The sequence below is a fragment of the Cervus elaphus genome, chromosome 33 (genome assembly GCF_910594005.1).
Source record: "Cervus elaphus chromosome 33, mCerEla1.1, whole genome shotgun sequence".
Lineage (NCBI taxonomy): Eukaryota > Metazoa > Chordata > Mammalia > Artiodactyla > Cervidae > Cervus > Cervus elaphus.
Window position 1 is genome coordinate 41,057,297 of NC_057847.1, and position 24,276 is coordinate 41,081,572.

Sequence of the window (24,276 nt, forward strand, 5' to 3'; positions counted from 1 at the left end):
GCCTCCCCGCCTCCGAAGAGCCCCGCAGGCGGCGCGCTCGCAGCCTCCTCCGGGCCAGCCAGACAGCCAGGGGCGCGCCGGGGGCGGCTCGGCCAAGCTCGGCGGGGCTCGGCGGGCTCGCCCCCGGCCGGGCGCCTGCAGGGGGCGCGGGGACGGCCCCGCCCCGCCGTCTTCCCTCTCCCTCCCGGCTCCCTGGATCCGCGCCGGGAGGAAATGATGTGTTGCTGCCTGGTTAATCACAGCTCCAGACACTCATTGGCCGAGCGCTCCGCAGCCACTTCCTTCTCCTCCTCCTCCCGCTCCTCCCGCTCCGGCTCCGGCTCTTTGCAGCCGCCGCCGCCGCCGCCGCAGCCTGCCCCTCGGCGCTGGGGGAACTTTTCTACTCTCAGTGACCGTCCCCCCGCGACTGCCCCCCGGGCCAGCCCCCATCCGGCCCGCCCCGCCCGCGGCCGTCCTCCCAGCCCGTGCCGCGGCGCCTCGGGAAGTTTATTCCGCCCGCCCTCCTCCCCTTCCTTCTCCTCCGCCTCCTCTTCACCCCGCCTCCCCTCCCTCCCCCGGCTCTTTCCCCGGGGTGGCTGCCGCTGCCGCCACCGCCGCCGCCGCTGCCGCTGCCAGGCTGCTCCTCGGCCAGCCGCGCCGACCCCAGGGCTGGAAAGCGCCCGGCCCCCCGCACCCGCCCGCCGCCGCCGCCGCCGCCGCCGCCGCCGCTCGGGGACGGCCGCCGGCCCTCAGCCCCGCGGAGTTCCGGGCTCCCTCGCCGGCTGCACCGCCCCGCCCCGCCCCGCGCCGACCTGCAGCGCCCGGCTGGCTCGCACTCCGCCTCCCCCCGGCTCAGCCCCCCGCAGCCGCCGGACCAGAGGTGAGGGCAGGTCGCCGGCCGCGCCAGCCGGAGCCCGGGGGACGGAGGGAGGGGAGAACCCAGCGGGAAAAGGGGCAGGAATTGGGGGTGGGAGGGTGGGCGTCTGCGGTGCCTCCCCCTCGCTTTCATTCCTTTCTCCCCCCAAGCCGATTCACTCTCGGTGGGGGAAGCAGCCGCGGAACAAAACTGTCTTGCTGTGGGCCTGAACTGCGGGTGGGATGTGGGAGAGGGCAGAGGCATGGAGTGGGGTGGTCGCGGGTTTGCAGTGTGTGTGTGCCTGTAGCGAACTCCTTCAGGCTGTGCGCCTCTGACTTGTAAATCGATCTGGCCGCCTGACCACGGGGCTCACCTTCCCAGCTGAGCTTGGTAGAGAGTCAAGGGATGGGCAAATCACCCCCACCCTCAAAATATCCGTCTCTTCCAAGAGGAATTTTCTGCTGGAGAGACAGCCAATAAACTCTGCTCAACGCCCTCCCTCCCTCCCTCCGTTCTTCCTAGCTGCAGTTTCAAAAAGCTTCAAAGCCAGGAATGTGGGATTCATCTTCCGATCCCCAGAAGGCAAATGTGGTTACAGATGTTGCACGGTACTTTGCCAAGTTTAAAACCCTTCCTTCAACACTGTAACCAAAACAGTGAGGCTGGAGCCCTGGGTGCGCTGGGGAGAGAGGTGGGCCTCTGCCCTGCTGGAAGCACTCACTTCCGTCGGGTTCTAGACTGTTGCAGCTCTGTCCAGTTTGTGCTAGATAGGTCTCCCAGTCTTCCCCGACCCCCCCTTTATCCCTCTGGAGTTTTGAACGCTCCTTGCATGGGAGAGAAGCTGTAAAAGAAGCTCCTTAGGGAAGAAAACATTCCACTTGGTAGCAGAAGAAAAGTCTTGGTTAAAAAGTTGTGCTTACTGTGGTTTTGGTTGAGAGGTAGGAAAGTAATACAATGGATTTGTTAATTTCATTGGGCTTTCTTTCTTTTTTGAAGTGTGTGTGATGGGAGTTAGATCATGAGAGAAGGGACTGATCTCATCCGCATTTTGTATATTTTTGAGAAGAGGCCTGGCATTTAAACACAGACTAGCCCAGTGGTTTTAAAGAATCCTGTTCCAGAGATGCAGACTGCTCTGACAGCCCAAGGAAAGTCGGTGGCAAAAAATAGACACCACCTCCCCTTTCCCCCCAAAAAATTCTTCCTGGAAAGGTGGTGGTAAGAAATTTCAAGAGATGGGCTGATCCAAGTGGCGGGCCTTAAATGGAAACACTATAGTATGTCCTGGCACTTGTCTCTGGAGGTGGGTGGCTGGCGGGGGGCCCGGGCTCCGGCAGCCAGCAGACGCTAGACTTGTGCTGACCTCAGACGCTGGCCTCGCCCTCCAGTTTTACAGTATGCTTGAGTGTGAAACATGGATCTTCCCCATTTTGCTGATGGGGACACAGGGGTCGTTCGGGAGGTTATCTTAGGCCTAGACAGGATTTGGATCACCTGGCTTCTGAGATCAAACCACTTTTTTTTCGTGATTCAGTTGTTTTTGTTTTCTATCCTGGAATTAAAAAACAGAAGTCTTTTGAGGCTGAGATGTGTAGTCCTTAGGTTGATGGAATTATGTGTTGGATAATCACATTTCTACCGTCAGCCCTTGTGAAGATACTCAAAGGTGGTTAATGATGTTGCAATAAATTCTGGACAGATGAGAAAACAAGGGCCAGGATGGGTTCATTGTCTTCAGTATGGGTGAGATTTACTTGAAGTGCAAAGAGTGGTTTTAAATAAAACTTGATATAGGTAGTAGTTTTACAGCTTTTGTAACCTGTAACAGAGTGATCATTTGAATACGAATAAGTTTCTTGTTACCTCTGAGTAACTTAAAAGGATACTAAGGATGATGGAGGGTAAAGATGGAGGGGTATGCCATGTTCTGGAATGTGACGAATTAACTTCAGATGTGAGGAACTTAATTCTATTAATAGTACTGATTGTTTTTCTAAGTAGTGTTTTACCAAATTTGTGCACCTGTCCATGGAATGGAAAACTGACTGAATCAGTAAAGAGAAGACTATGCCGAGTTTACTCTAGATTACACAGAACTAGTCCTGTAATGATTGTAATAGGCTTCTAGGTAAGGTTGGATTGAATAGTCCAGCCTTCTCGGGGAGGGAGGGCCGGGGCAGAAATGGATTTGAAAAATGATCTGCTATTCAAGGTCACAAGGTGGAGATGGAATCAATGAGTGTATACTATAATTTTAGGCAAACAGGAGCTGGGACTAGGAATTGTCCTCTGTGACTGTTCTGCTGTTGGATCCCTGCCTCTTGATTTATTTTTACATGTTAGAAACTAGGGAAATATAAACTATTGGTGGTGGCAAAATCCTTTGATATGTTTTGAGTGAATTTAATGACAGATATGATGATTTGGGGAGGAGGGGACTGGATGCGGGCCAGGCACTGTGCTCAGATCTTTACATGCACTTTTTCATTATATTTTCACAACAACCATATGTTTTATTATTATTCCATTCCCTTACAATAAAGAATTGTGGCTTGGCAAAACTGAGTTACCCTAAGCTGTAGAGCTTGTCAAGGGTGGAGTAAGGATTTGAACCTGGAGTTTGTGGGATGCTGGTACCCTTGTTCCTGGCTGTTTTTGCCAGTGTTTGCTAAATTTAATTCATTTGTACACTATCATCATGAGTTTACCAGAACTAAGTCTGTCTCACTTAGTCTGTTAGTATTTCTCCTTAAAGCAGCAGTTTACCTTAAAAAAAAAGCCTTAAAGACACCGTGTTTTAAGAAGAAACAGTATATCACTGCTGTATTTGGAAAGCGAACTCACCTGTAATGATTAGGAGATAATCCTAAAGATGCGTTGACACTTAGATTGAATCCCAAATTCTGGATAATGAATTCCTGGGTGTGTGGGGTGTGTGTGTGGTGTGTGTGTGCATGTGTGCGTGTGTGTGCGTGCTGCAGGCACCTGGGGATATGGGTGGGGTGGAGGAGGTAGGTAGATGATACAGTGTTGGTTGATATTCTGGTTTTTGATTGAGTGATGGGTTCATGGGTGCTGATTTTATTTTTAGACTTTATAACCTACATACAGGATACATACTTTTTTGTAAAAAGATTAAGAAAATTAAACACATAACTATTAACATAATGATTACTTGGGGAATATTTCCCTGCACTATATAGACTTAGCTTGGTTCTTGTGTGAAGTAGGCACACAAGAACTGTTGGTTGATTGACAAGAACCCAGGTGATAATTTTAAAGCGAGCTGATTGTTGTCATATCCAAATAAGATTGAGGTAAGCCCCTCTGCCCACCCCCCGACCCATTTTCTCCTATTTCCACTCTCATTTCCGGTATTGTGACTAAAATAATAGCACAGGCTGCTGTGTGGTTTCTCCTGACTGTGGTTATGGGAGAGATGGGCTGGGCTGAAGTTCTCAGTATCACCTTGTCTTATACATCTCGTGCTCAGGACAGGGCAAGGAATATTGTCATGAAGTGTTAAAACGCTTTCGTTTTTTTACCTGGTGCTAAGTGTGACCGTTCAGACTGGGGAGTTGGTGTTTAAGTTAAATCAGTGCCTGGCTAAAATGTTCACAGCCTTAAACTGGTGAGGCTGGGAAATAAAGCTGTCAAGAGATTTTAATTGGAGTCCACATAGTCTCCTGTTTTATTTTCCCAAGCAAATATTGGGCACTGTGGCTTTATTCCTGGAAGTGAGGATTGAATTGGGTTTCCTGGTACAAAATGCCTTCTTTGATCCCTTGGAGTGAAAACTTGCTGTTTCTTTCTGCAGCCAACTCCAGCTCTTAGAAGAACCAAATGGAAGATTTACCTCTTCTCTTTTAGTCCTTAGCTATAGAGTGCTCTTGCTTCCCATGCTAGTTGAAGAATCAGAAGTTCTAAACCAGGATTTGTCTATTGGGAAGACCGCTTATGGAAGAGCTAGCTCAGGTGGGCGTGACTGGCACATCACAGCGTTTGTTTCAGATAGAAGGTAGTTTTACTTGAACTTATGCTCATAAAATTATTAAGAGGCCCAGCAGCTTCCTTTTTGAAGTTGAAATGAATGTATTTCCCTCTACCCCAATACTCAAACCAGCTGCATGACTGATCAATATTCTTGTGCTCTTAAGTGTGTTTCTGGAAATCTGAGCTTGTTTATGTGTCTAAAGACTTCTGTGATCTTGAGAGCTTTATTTTCCAGAGCCACCACTACTCAGGTGTTTGATTTTTGGGTTTTAGTCTCTGACCAACATTCCACTTTGCCCATTGGAGTTGCTTCACTGTTTGCTCTGGGTATTTGACCTTTATTTCTGTGACTGGGAAAGTGACTTTAAATTTTAGCCTTTCCAGATTTTGTGGATGCATGCATGCAGCAGGTGAAGTTTGTGTTTTGAAGGATGGAGTAGGTCAGAGGGACCTCTTTAGCACAGATGTCCTGATGGGTTTGTAGGAGTTCAGCTCTCTCATCATAAGGCTAAGTCTTGGCTGTTTTGTCCTTCTTTTCCACACTTTAAGGGAGAACCAAATCCTTTAGGGCTCAGAGTGGTTTCATTGCAAGCATGTGCTTCCTGGGTTTTACCTTTTGACATTCTTCTAGTGTTTGGCCATCTTCAGTACTCATGCTGGGATTTGACTGATCTCTTTGGGAGCAAGGACTTGAGGTTATTCTTTTCTCTATTTTTAAAATTCTGCAGAATTCAGTTTCTGTCACTGATTGAAAACTTTTCAAATCCTCTTAATGGGCTCCTTGTGTCTTATTCATCTTTTGTGTATCTCTTGCACCTTATATAATACCTGGCCCGGACCACACAGTCAGTAAATCATTTTTTAATTGCTAAGAGAATGAATGGATGGTTATATATGAGAGGGGCAAAATAACCCAGACAGTCAGGGAGGTGGTCTCAAGAGATGATGATGCCAGGCACAGGTCCTTAAATGTGAGTTTGGGAGCTGGGGACAAAAGTCATTCTTAAGTAGAAGGAACTATTGTTTATATCCCTTTATCATGCATGGTATTATAACTTGTACTTAGTGATTTCAAAAGACATCTATTCTTTTCAATATATGTTTCCTTTTTTGATTGTTTTTGAATTTCAGGATGACACGTCTTTTGAGGGGAAGAAGATCTCAACTTATTTTTCTTACCCTGCAGAGCTAAGGACTCCTGAAAAGGGAAGTCGCTCAGTCGTGCCCGACTCTTTGCGACCCCATGGACAGTAGCCTGCACCAAGCTCCTCCATCCATGGGATTTTCTAGGCAAGAATACTGGAGTGGGCTGCCATTTCCTTCTCCAGGGAATCTTCCCAACCCAGGGACCGAACCCAGGTCTCCCGCATTGTAGACAGACACTTTACCGTCTGAGCCACCAGGGACTGGGGAGTGGGGCTGGTACTCAAACACTGGTGAATTGACTCTTTGACACTGACTTTCTCTGTTGCATTTGTTCTCAAACAGTTGACAGTGAAAATAGTGTGGTAGGCAGTACTCATGTGAGAGGTGGAAGGTGGATGACCTCTTGGGTAAATGGATGGAATCCAAAGTAAACTCCTCTTTCAGTAGGTTTTTAAGGGCTGCTTTGAGTGGGTATCCCATGTAGACCTTTTCCACTTGAATGCCTGACAGCTGGGTGCCTTGGTCATTTGTGAAAGCCAGATAGGCCTTGGTGGCCACCATGCAGTATGGATACCTTTGAAAATAAGACTGCTGTAGTTTTTGTTTCTTTTTTTTTTTTAGGTAGTTATGGAAGAATTATTGACTGAACTAAAAAGTAACCTTGAGTTTGATGAGAAATGTGCAGAGGGGATAAAGGAAGATGGGGTGATCTTGGACAAAGCTAAATGTTAGATGTAGGGTGATACTTGAAGTTTGGAGAGCAGGGACTGAGAAAAACATAAGAAGTTGAGCAAAACTGTTTCTGGTCTAGAGGAGCTAGGCTGAGGAGGTATCTTAAACCAAATTCTGAATCTTCACTATTGAAGATTGATGAGTGATGTTACACTCTGGGTGAAAATCCACTGTGCTTGCTCACTCTGCTTACGTGATAGTTTAATTCTTATAAGCAAATATCACTAAGAGAGGTAGAGCTTTGGGGCTTGTAACTTGATGTCAGGAACTTAGACAAGATAGAAATATATGGAGGGACCACTACAATATTGTAAAGTAACTAGCCTCCAATTAAATTAATACAAAAAAGATAAATACCATCATGTCACCTTTCACACACATTTCCTAACAGAATGCTTTGTATACATATAGTTGCTAATAAATGTGTTGATAATTTGCATCAATCTTAAAAAATACAGATTACTGAATAAATTAAACAACCAGCCTAACAACAACAACAAAAAAGAAATATATGGAGGGACAATCAATAAGAGGAAAAAGTGAAGGTGGTTTTCTAGAGTGACCTTTACCTTCCTTCCTGGGAATAGGAAAATGGTAAGGGAAAAGTATGCTCAATGATAATTTTTCATACGCTTTTTTGAACTTGAAGAACTGAACTATTGTGCACAACAGGTATTAAGAACAGACATTCTCTTTATTTTATGAGTGTGGCCTAGTGAAAAATGGAAAATCTTAGTCCCCAGAGATTATATAAACACACATGTTCTATTTCAATGTTTTAAAAACATTTTTGACTCTCAGTAATTCATTTTACATCATGACCAAGTACATACATGCGCGTCCACGTGCATATTAAAGATGAAGCTGAATTACACATTTTACAGAACAGTGTTGCAGTGCCTTCTGATTTCTAATTCAATTTTTGTTACAAAATATTCTGGTCTCTATCTAATAAATTGATTTCACAACTTGCTAATGCGTTCTAACCAGCAGTTTGAAAAAACCTGTTCTAGGTATTGTGAAAATCAGCCTTAATTCATTTATTGAATGTTTGCTAATCTGGGCAAGAATTTTGTTTTTCTTCTTGTATGAGCCTTAGTCATTCTACGGATGACCCACACCCCTTTGCTCCCCCACCCCCACCTTGTTGTTCTTTTCTCTATGTAGGGGTCTTTGATTGTTTTTCCAAATCAGGTTAAAGTGACTAATATGGGTTTTGGACCAGCTTCAAGAGTGCATCATTATCTTGATCCCAACCAACAGCGAAGGTGGGGCTAATTGATTTAAACTGGTGGCAGGAGCCATTTAGCTCCCTGTTTATTTAGATTATATTTGAATGGAAAGGTGACTTTTCAGTAATATGGGGACAGCAGGTAACATGCCCCAAAAGGATGAGAGAGAGGTGGGGAAGGTGACTCTACATTTATTGTTTAGAAATGCAACACGGGATTAATAAGGGACAGCTCTTTGCATTAAAAGATGTAAATAAGAGCGTAAATCCCATGGCAGCAACCATCGTTGTTGTCATTGTCCTTATCATTAACATTTCCTTGCCTTGCTGCTGCTGCCGCTTCATCTTTTCCCCCTTCTTTGTTCTTCATCTATTAAACATTTATCAAGTTCAGTAAAAAACCAAGTTGATCTCAAGGTGCACTTGAGTAAGGGTTTGAAGAATTGCACGTGTAACTATAAAGGGCAGAACTCCCAAGTATCTTGGTCACAAGATACAGAGGGATAAGCATAGACCAACTCCTTTGAGGAAGTAGCTGTTTAACTGGCCTTGGAAAGAGGTACCATTTTGATGCTCTCATTTGGAGAGGTATCTATTATGTATATATGTAGGTTATGGAACAGGCAACATTCCCAAAGCAGGGAATGGGGCAAGTAAATATGAGGTAGCTGGCTTTTGTTTAGGAGCCTAGTTGTAAAACACAGAACTGTACATATTTTTAATCACTGGAATCAGACTCAGTGCCTTGAGGTATAGCTTCTTGGAGAGACATTAAGACCTGAGACATTGCAAAGAAACAGCAGACTCGTGTCTTCCAGTTTGTACTAATTTCAGGGCCAAAGTGTCCTGAGTAGACTGGCCAGTCCTATTTAAATGGTTATATTGCATACCCTCCCCTTCTCCCACATTTTTTTTTTTTTGCTAAGCAAATATGGAAGTTAATAAAGTTAAAAAGCTGTTTGCAATGTGCCTGGAGTACCTGAAGGTCAGCACTTTAGAAGAAAACTTAGATTAAGAGTCAAATCATGGTTTACTTTGGATGCCAGGCTGGAGGTTTTAGACTTAATTTTTAGAGACTTAATTTTTAGAGAGCGTCAGTAAGATAATAGTACCTGTGAAGGAGGCCCTGATCAGGCTCCTTATTTGCATTCTCTCGTTCAAGGATCACACAACTCCATGCGGTAGTTCATCTTATTATCCTCATTCTACAGAAAGAGACTCTGAGACTTAGAGGGGTGACAGAAGAAGTCTGAGGTCCCGTGTCTGAGCTTTGATCCAGGCTGTGCATCCCCACGTCATCATGCTGAAGAGCAGAGCTTGAAAACAGGGTTTCTGGGCTGAATCCACCTTGCAGTTTTGTCCTGCTTGATATTGCATTCAAAACATTTTTTTCAAATGGTTGCCAACATTTAAATAGGGGGAAATTTCGCACAAAAAAGTCCAAACTTCCACCTACTCCTGCGGAATTGAAAGCTCTGGCAGCAGTAGGCCTCTATTCCTGCAGGAAACCTGTGATTGTGTCTGTCTGAGGGGATGTGCGTGCTGTGTTCACCAGAGTCCTGGCTCATCCTGTTTTCCCCCCAGGTACTGAGACCCAGCCTCAGTTGCTATTTATTCTTTTATTTCTTCAGACTCCTAACCAGCCTTACTGCTATATGCTAACTGCATTGTCCCTGTAGGCATGAGTGTGAGACCCCTGTTATATAGCCTTCTGTTGGTGATCAGTCTAGTGATGAGGGTAGATGGCCAGAATCTAAGAAGAAATGAAAGTAGAATTAGGGTTTTGACTTGGTGCTGGAGAAGCCATAGATTAATTAAATCATTTTTGTGAAGAGAGGGAGGGATGGGTAGGGGCAAGCATATCTGACTTTTGGATCACCAGTGACTAGGAGAATGGTGTTGATCTTAAAGCAGGAGGTTAGTAAAAGGACCTGGTTTGAGATAGGGTGTGGTATTGGCATTGAGGTTCTGGTGGGACATGGATACAGAAGAGGGCTTATTTGAATCTAGTGAGGAGTTGGAAATATGATACTGGAACCTTGGAAATAAGGACTTGAAGCTGTGGGAAAGTGCCTTTTGGAAATGGGAAGACATAGGCTAAGATCTGAATGATAAATGAACTAGCTACAAACAGTTCAAAGTCTCTTATTGACTCTTTTTTGGGTCAAGTGCACCCTGTCTTGCAAATAAACCAAATGTTTATCCGAACAAAGGAATAGAATAACAGTCTTCAGCTTTTGGACATGGGAACTGATGAACATCTGCTCATAGAATCAAAGGCAGATATACTTTTTGATTAGTGACACCTTTAACTTACGTTTATGCCTATTTTGCTAAGCCTTGTTTAGCTGAAGAGAATTCAAGCAATGATTTTTTTTTTTTTTTAATTGTATCACAGATGCCCTGAAATTGGGGGAAAAAGTCAAAAGAGACTGGTTCAGTTTGGGATTTATTCCTGCCTTTATCCAGTTTAGAATGGAATGTCCTTTTCAAATTCAGATGAGTTTTTTCCCCCTTGTCTTGGCTTGTTTAGGATTCCCTCCAACTCATTGTTACTTAATCAGCTAGTCCCCTTCTCCCCTGGTTCCCTTTTAATCCTTAAAAGTTCTATTGTTCTAGGACATTCTAAGCCTAGGTGGAGTGATCTTTTTCAGGTGTGGGTATTGAACATGGAAATCTTCCAGGAGAGCGTTTCTTTTGTTCTCAGAAAGATTTTTGTCTTGGATATTTCAGTCTCCATTTTGGGCCATCTTACTCTTTATTTATTTATTTTTTCTCAAATTGGAGGTTTATTTCTAATACACACATAGATTTATTTCATTACATGTACATGTTAATAATATGAGTTCTTACAATTTTTTTTTCTGGTGTTCCACCAGAACCTCAAAAATAACGTATTTTTCTTCCCTGTCAATCCGGTGCCAATTCTGTGCTTCCACCGCAAGGGGCACAGGTTCAATCCCGGGTCCTGGTCAGGAAACTAACATCCCACATGCTTCGTGGAGCAGCCCCCCTCCCCCCAAATCATTTTTATTCATTATAGTATTTTATGTTTTAGAAACAAATTTTGTATTACGTTACATGTGCTCAAGGCAAGACTTGAAGTATGGGAAGGACATATAGTGAAAGGTACATTGTTCTAAAGCTTTGTGCTTTCCCTTTCTGGAGAAAAACCATGATTAAAACTAATTGTGTATCCTTCCAGTGATAGTCTCTACATTTACAAACCGATGTGCTTTTCTTATATCATAAGTGTATCATATTGTGCACATTTCAATTCTATACCTGACTTTTTTCTTTTAACTTACCTTGGAAATGTTTTGCTATCTGTACCATCCAGTTTCCTCATTCTTTTGAAAGGTATTTCATTGTGTGGATGTATCATAATGTATTCAGCCAGTCTTTCACTTGTTATTTTAGGTAACATTATGTGTTACAATGTTGCAGTGACTATCTTTACATTTACTACTATATCTACATATTGATTTATATATAGATGGATATGTAGATCTGAAACCGTGTAACTCAGATCCATCTGTCTGTCTCTTGTGTGTGCTCTGTGTGTGTTGTGCTAAGTCGCTTCAGTCGTGTCCGATTCTTTGTGTTGCTATGAACTGTACCCCACCAGGCCCCTCTGTCCGTGGCATTCTCCAGGCGAGAATACTGGAATGCATTGCCATGCCCTCCTCCAGGGCATCTTCCCCACCCACGGATGGAACCATGTCTCCTGGTTTGACCTGGTGGGTTCTTTACCTCTAAAGCCACCTGGGAAGCCCTATCTCCTGTATATCTGGGGGTCAATATCTAGAGTTGGAGTTGCTGAATTAAAGGATATTTACATTTGAATTTACAGTATAGGTTGAAGCACAGTGGCATGGTGGAAATGAGAAAATAACCCATGAGACTCAAGCGCTAGTCTGTTCTCTGGTGTGAACCAGTAATGGGGCTCCCAAAAGTCACTATATCAACCTTTTCTTTGTGGCACTTTTCTTTTCTTATCTGTCAGGAAGGGCACAGACTCAGCTATTTCTGAGGTTTAATAATTTGCTGATTCTCGTCCAGTTGTCTTCTGTTTTGGCTGTTCCAGTAAATGGAGCCTGATGACTTTTTCCCCCTATATAATTTTGAGTCTGTGAAGAATCCTGGGCTTTGGGAGCCTTACTAACCACAGCTTTACTTTGATTGTTTTAAAGCACTGTTCCTGGTTTGTGCTTTATTTTAAAAGCAGACCTTACGTGGTTGGTTCTCTCTCTCTTTCTCTCTGAAATACGGTGAGTGATAAGTAGGCCTTTAGTGACAAAGAAACTCATATAGTCAGCTTTTTATTATTGATCAAGAATAGAGCCAATGGATTTTTAGACTTAGGGAAAAATGTTTCATTTTTGTAATAGCATTTTAAAAAAAGCAATGGGTCTATGATAGACAATCTTTTAAGAAACAGAAAAATTTTATGGAACAGACCAGAGCAGGCTGCTTTAACTCTTTCAAAGTATTTTATAGTATGAAGAAAGTAAAAGAGGGGATTGTTTAAAATTTTGAGATATTTAACTGGTATAGTTTAATAAGATGATTGGATTTCTTGGTGGTTACCAAATTAGATGTACTTAAAAATTCAAAACCAAGTAAATAAAATGTAATATAAAATTCATGTTTATTCCCTGTACTTCAGTAGTTTTTTGGAATTGGCTCCCCTAAAATTAAGCAACATGCTTGGATTATTTCACTTGAAAGACTTGGAAATTTTGGGCTGCTAATATAAATGTAATTATTCTGGAAAAGATTTTGAGCCCCTGGTTACTCATCAAAAAAAAAAAAATCACTAAAGCTCTTTGAGTATACAAATTTATTCAAGTCTCTGTAAAATAGTTAAAAAAAAAAACAAAACCTAAATGTTCTACAGTAACCTATAAAGGTTAGGTATATATGCATAAAAACTATATATGTGTGTATGCATACACACACATTATGAATAACATGGAAATTATGTATAATCACGAAATATTAGATGAATTTCCAGGGACAGATCTCACCTTAAAAGCTACCCTCTCAAAGAGACTTTTCTTGGCTATTCCATGTAGTTAGCGCTTCCTTTTCTGTATCTTGCATGTACTACTATATATATAATATATGTATGTATACATATACATATGTATGTATGCATATATAATACACAGCATATATATCCTGTATATATAATCAGTATATCTGTGGTTAAATACCAAGAGCAGGAACTGTGTCTGTCTGGTAATCCCTGTGTGCGTGTATCCTGTCTCTTGTACTTATCCATTGTAGGCATGAAGAAAAATTTGGAATAAATAGATTGACCATGGAGGTTATACAGAACAACATTGAGTAGAAAAAGCAGGACACTATAAAACTGTGTAATTCCATATACACAAATTATGTATAATTCCATAAACATAATGCATAGTACAATTCAGGTTTGTAGTTGTATACTGTATGACCTAGGAAAAAAAAAGGCTAGTAGGAAATAAACCGGAATGTTAAGAATTATTATCTCCGGGCTGTGTGGGTCGTGCATAATTTTGAAGGGGAAATTTTTAGATACAGATGGGTAAAGTAAATATTGGAAGACTTTGCACCTTGATAATATATTTTACCCTTTGCGTGTTAAAGGTGGTCACCTTACCTAAAATGATGTATTACAATACTGTGGCCTTTTCTCCTCTTGAGTAAAATGTACTCTATCTTAGTAGTGTGACAGGTTTTATATCTACTTTAGAATTAAATTATGATCTGAGAGTTGCAGTTTTAAGTCACTGGTTTTAATTTCACATCAGTTGAAGTAAAAGGGTAGTGAAAGTATATTAGATCTGGTACAAGTGTCTAATTATAATTATTGACACATTTTCAAATGCTCTCTTAAGTGTGATACATTGCCCATGATTTTGACAGCTGTGACTATGTTAAACCTGCTGGAGTAATCTCTTCACAAAGGTTTGTTTAAACTTAGAGTTGTCTAAAGGATTCTCCATAAAGTGGATGGATGCACATTTAGAGGTCAGTGGTGTTTCATTTCCCATGGTACCTAGTGATTTTAGTCTGTTAAATGTTAATCAGAAGCTTATCTGGATTTTGTTTCAAGAAATTGGGAATTTTATTGTTTTGTATCCTATAACAAATAGGTGATGATAATCCAATGTGATTTGACTCTGCAATGATAGTATAAATTCTGCTTGTTTCTCCTGCTGAAGATCCTCAACCACAAAACTCGAAGCCTAAAATTTGATTCTGCTAACAGCCTCATTTTTAAAAAGTCTTCCCTGGACCACGATCATGCATCTCTTCCTGTGGAGCCACTCCGTCCTTCTACATAGACTTGTTGACTAGCTACTTTGTGCCTGGTGCTGAATGTGTAGAGACAGGCTGTTAGAGAGCTCAGCTTGGGAGAGACAGAAAAATGGTCAAGCTACGACAGTGTAGCACCAGAATGGAGCTGTGAGCATAAAGTTGGGATGTGTGGTTCTGTTTGAAAGGGCAGCACAGTCATCTTCTCAGGACAGTGATGTTCTCAAGCTTCTTAAAAGATGGGTGGGAAGGCATCAGGTGGGAAAAGGGCTTTTGAGGCACAGAGGCTGGTAGGAAAGACAACATCCTTTAGAACTGAGAGTGACCAGAGCCCTACTGCTTAAGTGTGGTCCTTGGATTAGCAGTTCAGTTGTTTCTGACTCTTTGTGACCCCATGAACTACAGCATGCCAGACTTCCCTATCCATCACCAACTCCCGGAGCTTGCTCAAGCTCATGTCCATCGAGTCGGTGATGCCATCCAACGAGTTGGATTAGTAGTAGTGGCGTCATCTGGGAGTTAGCCTCACTAAAATGGCAGTCTCAGGCCCACCCCAGTACTACTGAATCAGAATCAGCATTGTGGCACTATCTCCAGGTGATTTGAATCTTCTAAAAATTTGTAAAACAATAGAACACAGAAAGGGATAAAAAATGGGAGAGCTAGAAAAGGAGACAGACCTTTTTTTTTTTAACATTTTGACCAAAGCTTGCGGCATGTGAGATCTTAGTTCCCCGACCAGGGATCGAACCTATGCCTCCTACAGTGTAAGTGGAGAGTCTCAATCACTGGACCATCGAGGAAGTCCCTTGGGCTTTTTTTTTTTTTTCTAAACAGGAGGTTGATCATGAAAGAAGTGACATCATGAAGATTTACTTTTTCCCAGAATTGCCTGGAAGTACAAGTGAGGCAACATTTAACAAAAAGTTTCTTGAATCCTCAGTCATACAGTGCTCCCCAACAAAGGCTCTCATACGAGCTTGGGAAATGCAGGCTATGTCCTGTCAGACAGTGTAAGTGACTAGAGTATGTTGGAAGTTTTGGGAAGCTGGCAATGAGGAAAACCATTAACTTAATCATCTATCCTGGGATATCCCTGGGGTCTTTCCAGCTTATTCCACAGTGGAACCCTTTATGGCTACACAGCTGTTCACACCCCAGGGAGAGGGGATAGTATTTTGCTGAACACATTTTGGGAAAGACTAGCACTCATTCCCAAATTTCAGACACTGCCTCATCTGACGAGTAGGGTCACCCACTGTCCTGATTTGCCTGTGATGAAGAGCTATGCCAGGATCTTCAGTGCTAGAGCCCTGGACAAACCAGGGTGAGTTGAGCACCCTTCCTATCTGTTTACCATACCTTTGACTAACTCATTTTCTTTAAATGGTTTCAAGCCTTTCCCCTGAAATACTTGTCTCTCAGCTCATTCTAATAAAGTTGTTCCCAAATTCATCTGCACATTGGAATTTCCAAACCTGATGCTCCAACCCCGCCCCCGCCCAGGTTGTGATTTAATTGGTCTGGGATATACCCAGAATTTTTAAAAGTTCCCCACATTATTCTAATAAGCATGATCATTTGTTCAAAACAACCATACTTGTGGAAATGTGGTCTCGATGTGCAGCTTAAGAATTTGCTACGTAATAGGAGAAACATTAACTGTTGGAAAGCCGTGGAGCATTATGTCGGGGGGACCACCAGTCAAACATGTCCCACTTTGCAGAACACTTACGTGGAGCCAGAGGGAACAGCAGTCTGGTCAAGAAACAGTGACAGATGTGGCTGGAGAGGATGGTGGTGATTTCAGGGCTGCTGAGGTGGTTGAATCACTGATCTGACCCTGATGAGGTAGGAGGAGGAGAGTCTCAGGTCACAGCAGGAGTGGATAGATGGTGAAAGCAGAGCAGAATGGGGGGTAGTGGGGAGTGCTGGACGGGGCCAGGCTACACTTGACTAGTCCTGCCTGAGGTTCTCTGGGACATCCAGGGGGAGCTGTCAGAAGAAGAACCTTCACAGCTCAGGAGAAAAGGCTGAGCTGGATTCCAGTGAGAGCCTGTCTAGGTCTAGGCATGAAGTTCAAGGTGCGGAAGCAACCTCCTTGGGAAGAAGGGCTGAGAGAGTGATCTGCCGCAGGTCCATGGGATGTGTGCAGGGAGAAGGGACCCTGAGTCTGGAAAGTGGAGGAGTGTCTTTTTCACTCACCTGGAGGAAGGGAAGGGAAGGGTAGTCCTGTGACCCAAACAGATAAGGGTTCTCCAGGGCGGTTTGTTTTGGTAATTCAGGGTGGTAATTTAGGTTAGTCCTGTTTATGTAAGCTTAGCATGAGGGAGGAAATGAGATTAGAGGGGTTGAGAGGGAGGAGACTTGCTCCTGCAAATGACTCTAGAAGTTCTAACTGCAGAAGACGCCTGGCAGAGTATGGGGCCTTAGGGAGTAAATCTGGATTTGTTTGAGGACTAGTCATCTCTGTGGTTACTCATGGAAGTTATTTCAACAAGGAATAACGATTACAAGGAAATATTCAGATATTCACAGAAAAATTGCCAGAGCTCTCTGGGGCCCCATAAGACTGCTCTACTTTCAAGTCATGGCCACACACCTCTTCTCCCCTTTTCTTACTGTTTGCTGGACACAACAATGCCAAATTATGATTTTATATGTTTATAAATGTCATTTTTTTTAATGGCAGTGATAAGGCAGCATGTGATTAAATACTCAACCATTGGACCTATGTAGCTTTCATTTGTGAAGGGCTTTGCAGTTTACCAAAATACCACCACATCTTATATGAGCCTTTAGATAACCTTTGTACAGAAGGCATGGCCAAAATTAGTATATTCTATTTTACAGGGGGAGAATAAAAAGAAAATCCTGAAGTTTAAATGTGTTGAAGAAGACTTGTCCATGATTAGAGATGGATCCAGGATGGTGTCCTGGTCTTCTGGTGCAACATTTCTTCCATTATATTTGGGGAGGGATGGGGGTGGAGAGTGTGTCTTTTTAAAAAAAAAAAATTAGTTTGCAACTTCCCTGAGGATAGAGACCTTGTGTTCACTGCTGAGGTTGTTTACCGACTCTGCCACGACTCCTCTCGCCGCTATGTAGGGACCTTGGGAGGTGGTGCTGGTGGTGGACAGAAGTGCCCTTTGGCCCAAGCAGCCCACTTTCAAGACCTTCACATTGGTCTTAATATTACTTTTGAATGACAGAGCCCAGAAATACACCAACAGGATTGAAAGAAGGCATCCTGGATCATACAACTTTGAACTTTTGTCTCATTACTGGACCATGTAATTATCTTGAGACCAGCCCAGTAATATTGCCTGGCATGTTTTGTAAATATTTGAAACATACACAGTTTTTGTCACTGAGTTTTGGCATTTCTTTATATAATACCAGAAGGCATCACAGTGGAAGAGGCCCAAACCTCTCTGGACTTCAGAGGGGCCCTCCTCTGTGTATGAGATACTTTGATGAGCTGAGTGGAGGGATGTGGAGATGAATCAGGCCCTGTCACAAAGCTTGCAGCTTTACTGAAAGCTGATCTTGTTTTGTAGCTCCTACAGGTCACACAGTGGGCACTCAATAAATACTTGTTATTTTGAATCAAGGGAGATGTTATTTTGTATTACGCATTCTCTATTTTATCACAATGGACCACTGTCCTTTTTTTTTTTTTAAATTATCTTTCCCATGAGTCATTAAAGATCTAGTGTTAGGATTTGGGGAAGGGGAATGATGATGAAAGAGAGTAAAGAAATGGAATCAGCAATTTTTAGGACAAGAGAGGAGAGGCTTTGAATAAGTGGTGAAAAGTTGAAAGCAGGGAGTTAGTTGCTCAGGGGAAATGGAAAGACATGGAGGCTGTTTTAAAAGAGCATATTGAGGGGAGATGAGGATGAGACAGGAGTCATTCGAATCTGATGACGTCTTCAAGGGGAAAACTGAAGGCTTTTTTCAACCTTAATTATAGCCACAGGACAAAAGCATATTAGAGCACTTTTTTTCCCCTGCCTCTACGAAGGGCAAATGGCGGATAACCTCTTTTCTAGAGTCATGTCTAAAAAATCTGCTCTTAAGATGACTTTTTTTAGGGTGTCATGGCTTGAGGAAAAAATATAAAAATTTGACTCCCTTGTGTGTATTTACATTAACTTTTCAGGCTACTGGTTTATTATGAAGCAAGGAACTTTTTAGTCATTGAGGAGAGTTCAGTGGATGAGTTAATATTTGGTCATCAGAAAATGTATCATTAGAGCTTGTTTCTCTTGAGAGGAGAAAAAGGCAAAATATGAGTCAGATGGAGCACCAAGTCATTTCTCTCACTTAATTCAGCCACTCTCCTGCTGAAGGACCATCACCTCACAAGGATAATTCAGACAGTAATGACCACCAGTGGATTTTACAGTTTATAAAGCCTTTCCCCCAAGACCACCCACAATTTTGCTCTGATTCCTGTATTAAAAGTTGGCATTTCTGCTGAGGGAGGCTCGAGTGAGTTGTGTTTCTAGGGAGGATGCTTTAATCAATTGATAACCTGGAATTGCCATCTGCAAGTCTGAATGAGATGTTTTATTTGGTGAGGGGTCCACCAGTTGTTCATTGGCGTTTATGAAAAATATTAAAAGGTAGTAAATGAACCCGTGACACTGGGGAGTGTGAAGTTTCTTTCACAGATAAACACTCTGCTATGTGTTCTGTATTTGCCAGTTCTATTCTTTCTCTTCCTTTCTCTTTGCTCTTGACCCTGGAGTGATTTCTATGTTGTGTTCCTTTTGGCTGGTGACTGAGATAATCACCAAAGCTTTGTGCAAATGTCTAACTAACTAGACATATGTCCATGGGAAATGGATGTGAAATGTTGGAAGTAAAAAATGCTTCCATTGTCTTTTCCTTAAACTCTTTTATGGTCTATTTGATTCATGCTTTTATCTGTGTATTTTTTTGCGGGGGGGGGGGAGTACCGACTATGTGATATGCCTTGCACTGATATGTGTTGCTAACACAGGGGCCGAAGGCACTATTCCTGGCCTCAGGAGAATTCACAGCTTAGTAAGGGAGACACGTAAGTCAGCGGTTCAGGTACAGGCTGGCAGGTGCTGTCTGTCACCGGGGCGGGCAGAAGATGCAGCGAGTCCAGGGGAGGAACACCCAACCAGCTTTGGGAGGAGGAGGGTAGAGAAGGTTCCAACTCAAAGGAGGTTATTAAGTACACACTTTAAGTCGAGGGGCTTCCTTGGTGGCTCAGTGGTAGAGAATCCACGCGCCAATGTAGGAGATGGGGGTTTGGTCCCTGATTCAGGAGGATCCCACATGCCATGGAGCAACTAAGCCCATGGGCCACAACTTTGGAGCCTGTTTTCTAGAGCCCAGGAACCACAGCTACTGAAGCCCACATACCCCAGAACCTGTGCTCCAGAACAAGAGAAGCCATCACAATAAGAAACACGCCCACCATAACTAGAGAAAAGTCTGCATAGCAACGAAGACCCAGCACAGCGAAAATAAATAAGTAAATAATTTTTAAAAATGACTAATTACCAAAGCATAAAAAAAAAAAAAAAGAGTAAGTGGACCTAAGCCTAACAGTGTAGGGGCAGAAATATTCTAGTATAGGGAACATACAGTCTAAAGGTAGGAGGCATAAGGAGAGTGTGGTACATGCTGGGAGCATCAGGTAATTGAGTTTAACTGTAGCTTAGGGTACATGTGGGAATTGATATGACGTAAAGCTGGAGAGGTGGTTGAAAGCTACATTGTGAGGATTCCTTCTTCTCTGCTGGACAATTCAGATCTTCCTTCCAAACTATGCTATTAGGGAATTTTAGATAGGAAGGGATCTGATCAGATTTGGATTTTGGAACAATCACTGGTAGCAGTTCTGAGGATGATTTTTAAAAATATTATCTGTCTATGTTATGGAGTGAATTGTATTTCCCCCAGATTCACATGTTGAAGCTCTAACTCATATGTGATGGCATATGAAGATAGGGTCTTTGGGGGATGATGATGTTGTTCAGTCACTAAGTTGTGTCCGACTCTTTGTGACCCCATGGCCTGCAGCATATCAGGCCTCCCTGTTCCCCACTATCTCCTGGAGTTTGCCCAAGTTCATGTCCATTGAATCAGTGTTGCCATCCAACCATCTCATCCTTTGCTACACTCTTCTCCTTTTGCCTTCAATGTTTTCCAGCCTTAGGGTCTTTTCCAATGAGTCAGCTCTTCACATCAGGTGGCCTAACTATTGGAGCTCCAGCTGCCGCCATCAGTCCTTCCAATGAGTATTCAGGGTTGATTTCCCTTAAAATTGACTGGTTTGATATCCTTGCTGTCCAAGGGACTCTCAAAAGTCTTCTCCAGCACCACAATTCGAAAGTATTAATTCTTTGGCACTTGGTGGATTGCAGTCCATGGGGTTGCGAAGATTTGGACCCGACTGAGTGACTAAGCACAGCACAGCACAACCTTTTGTATAATCCAACTCTCAAATCCATACATGACTGGTGGATGATAATTAGGGTTAAATAAGATTATGAGGGTGGGGCCTTCCTGATGGAATTAGTGCCCTGTAAGAAGCCACATCAGAGAACTTGGTGTCTCTTTGCCATAAGAGGACACAGCAAGAAGGAAACCATCTACAAGCAAGAAATAGAGTCCTCCTCAGGAACTGAATTGGCCAGCACCTTGATCTGGCACCTTGATCTTGGACTTTCCAGCCTCCAGAATTGTGAGAAAATAAATTACTATTGTATAAACCAGCCAACGTATGATATTTTATTGTGACATTCTGAGAAGACTAATATAATCTATTTTACGTATTTGAGTCATTGTGAAACTAGAAACAGGAAGGATATTATGCTAATTCAAGTAAGTAGCATTCATTTGGCTTAGTCTGTTTTGAAAAATATTTCAGTGTGTAAACTATTCATGTTGTCTTTTTTTTTCCCCCCCGCTCCTCCCAGTCATGTTGTCTTAAATCTGGTTTTGAGATGTTACTGTTTAAAACATCACTTCTGTGATAAGTCTTCTGGAAGAACTTTCTTAAACATCTCAACATACTACCTTTTATTACAGCAATCCACTCATGCCTTGAATTTTTAAATTTTGTTTTAATTTTTAAAATTTTGTCTTTTGCATATTGGCACAGCCCAATTTGTTGGTGGTCAGTCACTAAGTTGTGTCTGACACCTAGTGACCCCATGGACTGCAGCACCCAGGCACCTCTGTCCTCCACTGTCTCCCAGAGTTTGCTCAGATTCATGTCCATTGAGTCAGTTATCAGTATTTAATGCCTGAGGGTTAAGTCCATTGGTCAGCCCTCCTCTGCTTCATTGAATTTTGATACTATGGCGTTTAGACCTTTTTAAAGGAATCTTGCTGTTTGTATGGTTTTAGGAATTACGTGCAAGTGATAAATTTATTGGGAATTAATATCGTTTAGATCATGGAACTATGGCAGACTGTAATATTTGTTGTAAAATTGGTACCTATCTTGGGTATGTTTGCATAACTATTTAAGAGCATAATTTTAAATACTTTTGTTTGTACATGTGAAGATGAGTCTTAACAATGTTATCCAGCACTTAACCCTGTGCCAGATATTTTCAGGTTGAGTTTAATCTCCTTTCCCAAGATCTTGCTCTTTATTTTTTTCTCTGCTCTTTCTTCTCAAACTCCTCCAATTTATCCTCTTTTGTTGGCTTTTTTCCCCTGAGCTTAGAAATGGGCTTACATCTTTCCTGTCATTAAACAAAATGTTTTGAACCCTATGACTTTCATAAGCCATTTCCTGAGGAAGCATTTCAAAAAATGAGTCTACTCATTCTCCTCATTTCATTGCTGCTGCTCCTTCTTCAGCCTTTGGTCATCTTCTCTGAAACATAATGCTATCTTTCCCTCTATTCTTCGGAAGTTGCTGCCATTGGTTACATGTTTCTGAAGTGATATGTATTCATCACTTCCTCAGTGGCCTCTTCTTTAGTGGTAGAGTCACAAGCTTATGAGGAATTCTTTAATCCGACCATCCAGAGTCAGCGATGCTCTGAATTCTACCCTCTGAGTGAATCCCCAGGCTTCGCTGAAGTTCTGCAGAGTTGGGGGACACAGTTTCTACCATGAGCTCCCTCTACTTTTGGACAGCCCTGACTGTCAGAAGGTTGGGTTTTTTGGTCTACAGTATGTGCAGCGTCTGTTTATCCTTGGTCAGAGCTGTTCTTTTTTCAGCTATAAGGAATAGAGTACAATATCATATTTACATGATCAGACCTAGCTCATTCATCCTGATATTCTTTTATCTGAGCAGAATCTCTCCAGGGCTTCCCAGTGGTCACTGCCATCCCGCCCACCTTATTGCTTATGCTTCTGTTTGATTGAAAGTCTTTGAAAATTGGTATTTAGAACTGATTGCAGTATTCTTGAGTGGATTTTTCTCTCCTTTCAATTTTCTGACTGCCATGCTTGTACACATGGAAACTGCTGTATTTCAGAGATCCACATTGTTGTACTTACTGCGTTGATTACCCATGGAAGTCTCAGTTTCTGCTGCCATGGCCTGTTTTCCTTGTACGTCTTGTCTACCTGTGTCTTTGTTTTTTATTTCCTTTACTACATGTAGGACCTTAAATTTACCTTGATTCATTTCCATTTTGTCAGGTCTCATTCCATAGCGCTGACCTTTTGAATCTGTGGGATTCTGTTTCTATCACTTTGGGAAGAGATGAGTTCTAGTGCACTTTTTGAATGCAGTAACTCACAGTTATATCTGCTTATCTTTTTGTCCATTGTCTTTTTTTTTTATTATTAAAGATTTGTTTTTGGCTGTGCTGAGTCTTGATTGCTGCGTGTGGGCTTTCTCTAGTGGCAGCGAGCAGGGACTGCTCTTACTTATAGCACGCGGGCTTCTCACTGGCGGCTTCTCGGGGGGCATAGGCGCGAGGGCGTGTGGGCTCAGTAACTGTGGCCCACGGGCTCTGTCGTTGTGGCTTTCAGACTCTACAGCACAGGCTTAATCGTTGCGGAGCACGGGCTTAAGTTGCTCTTTGGTGTGTGGTATCTTCCTGGACCAGAGATGAAACCCATGTCCCCTGAATTGGCAGACAGATTTTTAACCACTAGACTACCAGGGAAGCCCTCTTTTTGTTCATCTTGACCACAGATATTTCATGAGACTTTGTCAGATGCTCTTCTAAAATATGTTTCCTTGTGCTTCTAGTTTTGGAGTCATTGAAAAACAAAGTTAGGTTCATCTTGCATAACTTACTCTTAGTATTGAGATCCCCAGGGATTATCTCTTGCTAAGTGTTTGAAATCCATTGACAAATTTGCCTGGGACTTTGGTCTGTGTGTGGTGACTTTGACATTTCCCCCTCATTTTAATTTTTCCAGAGCATCTACTGACCACTTAATCCTTTCTGACTTGGTTTTTGCTGACTTCCTCCACCGCATCCCCCACCCCCCAGTTTTGGAATTTTCTGAGATAGCTTGTTTCTCTTTTTTCAGTTTCCATCCTTTAAGGTGATGGATACTTGCATTGTCCAGGAGGCAGTCACTAGCCACAGTCGAAACAGAGATTTTATTGACTCTAAGGAAACTACTGACTTCAAGTGGACAGCCAGAGCAGGAAATGCTGACATATGGAGTAGAAGGTTAAGGTTGATTATTCTGGGAATCGAGAAGAGCATGCTCGAAAGAAGTATCACCAAATAACCAGTTGGACTTGTATGTTGCTATTGCCAGGTTATATGTGTATAGTATGTTCATGGCCCAACTGGTACAATGAGTCATTTTGCAAATAGACATTAATGAACTTATGTGTAGAGTATTTTAAAAATAAAACCCTATGTGTGGTGTGCCAAGAGATAATAAATTTTGGAAGCAAAATAAGTCCTTAAATTGGCTGTTTTGACATGTGATTCTGCATAGTGCTGCTAACCTTGCTAGGTTATTCAGATACTGTACAGTAATGTTTCCTGCCATTAGTCAGTGTCTGAATGTTTTCTATATGCTTCACTTGTAAATAACTACTAAG

At 42.5% G+C, this 24,276-nt stretch overlaps 1 protein-coding gene across 1 annotated transcript in view; it reads left to right on the forward strand.

Moving 5' to 3' along the window:
- Nucleotides 1–786: 786 nt before the first annotated feature.
- ACVR1 (activin A receptor type 1) overlaps nucleotides 787–24,276 on the forward strand; it is a 127,282-nt gene continuing 103,792 nt past the window's right edge. The window contains exon 1 of the mRNA XM_043894907.1: nucleotides 787–859. The gene's annotated coding sequence lies outside the window, so the exon portion shown is untranslated. The remainder of the gene's footprint in view (nucleotides 860–24,276) is intronic.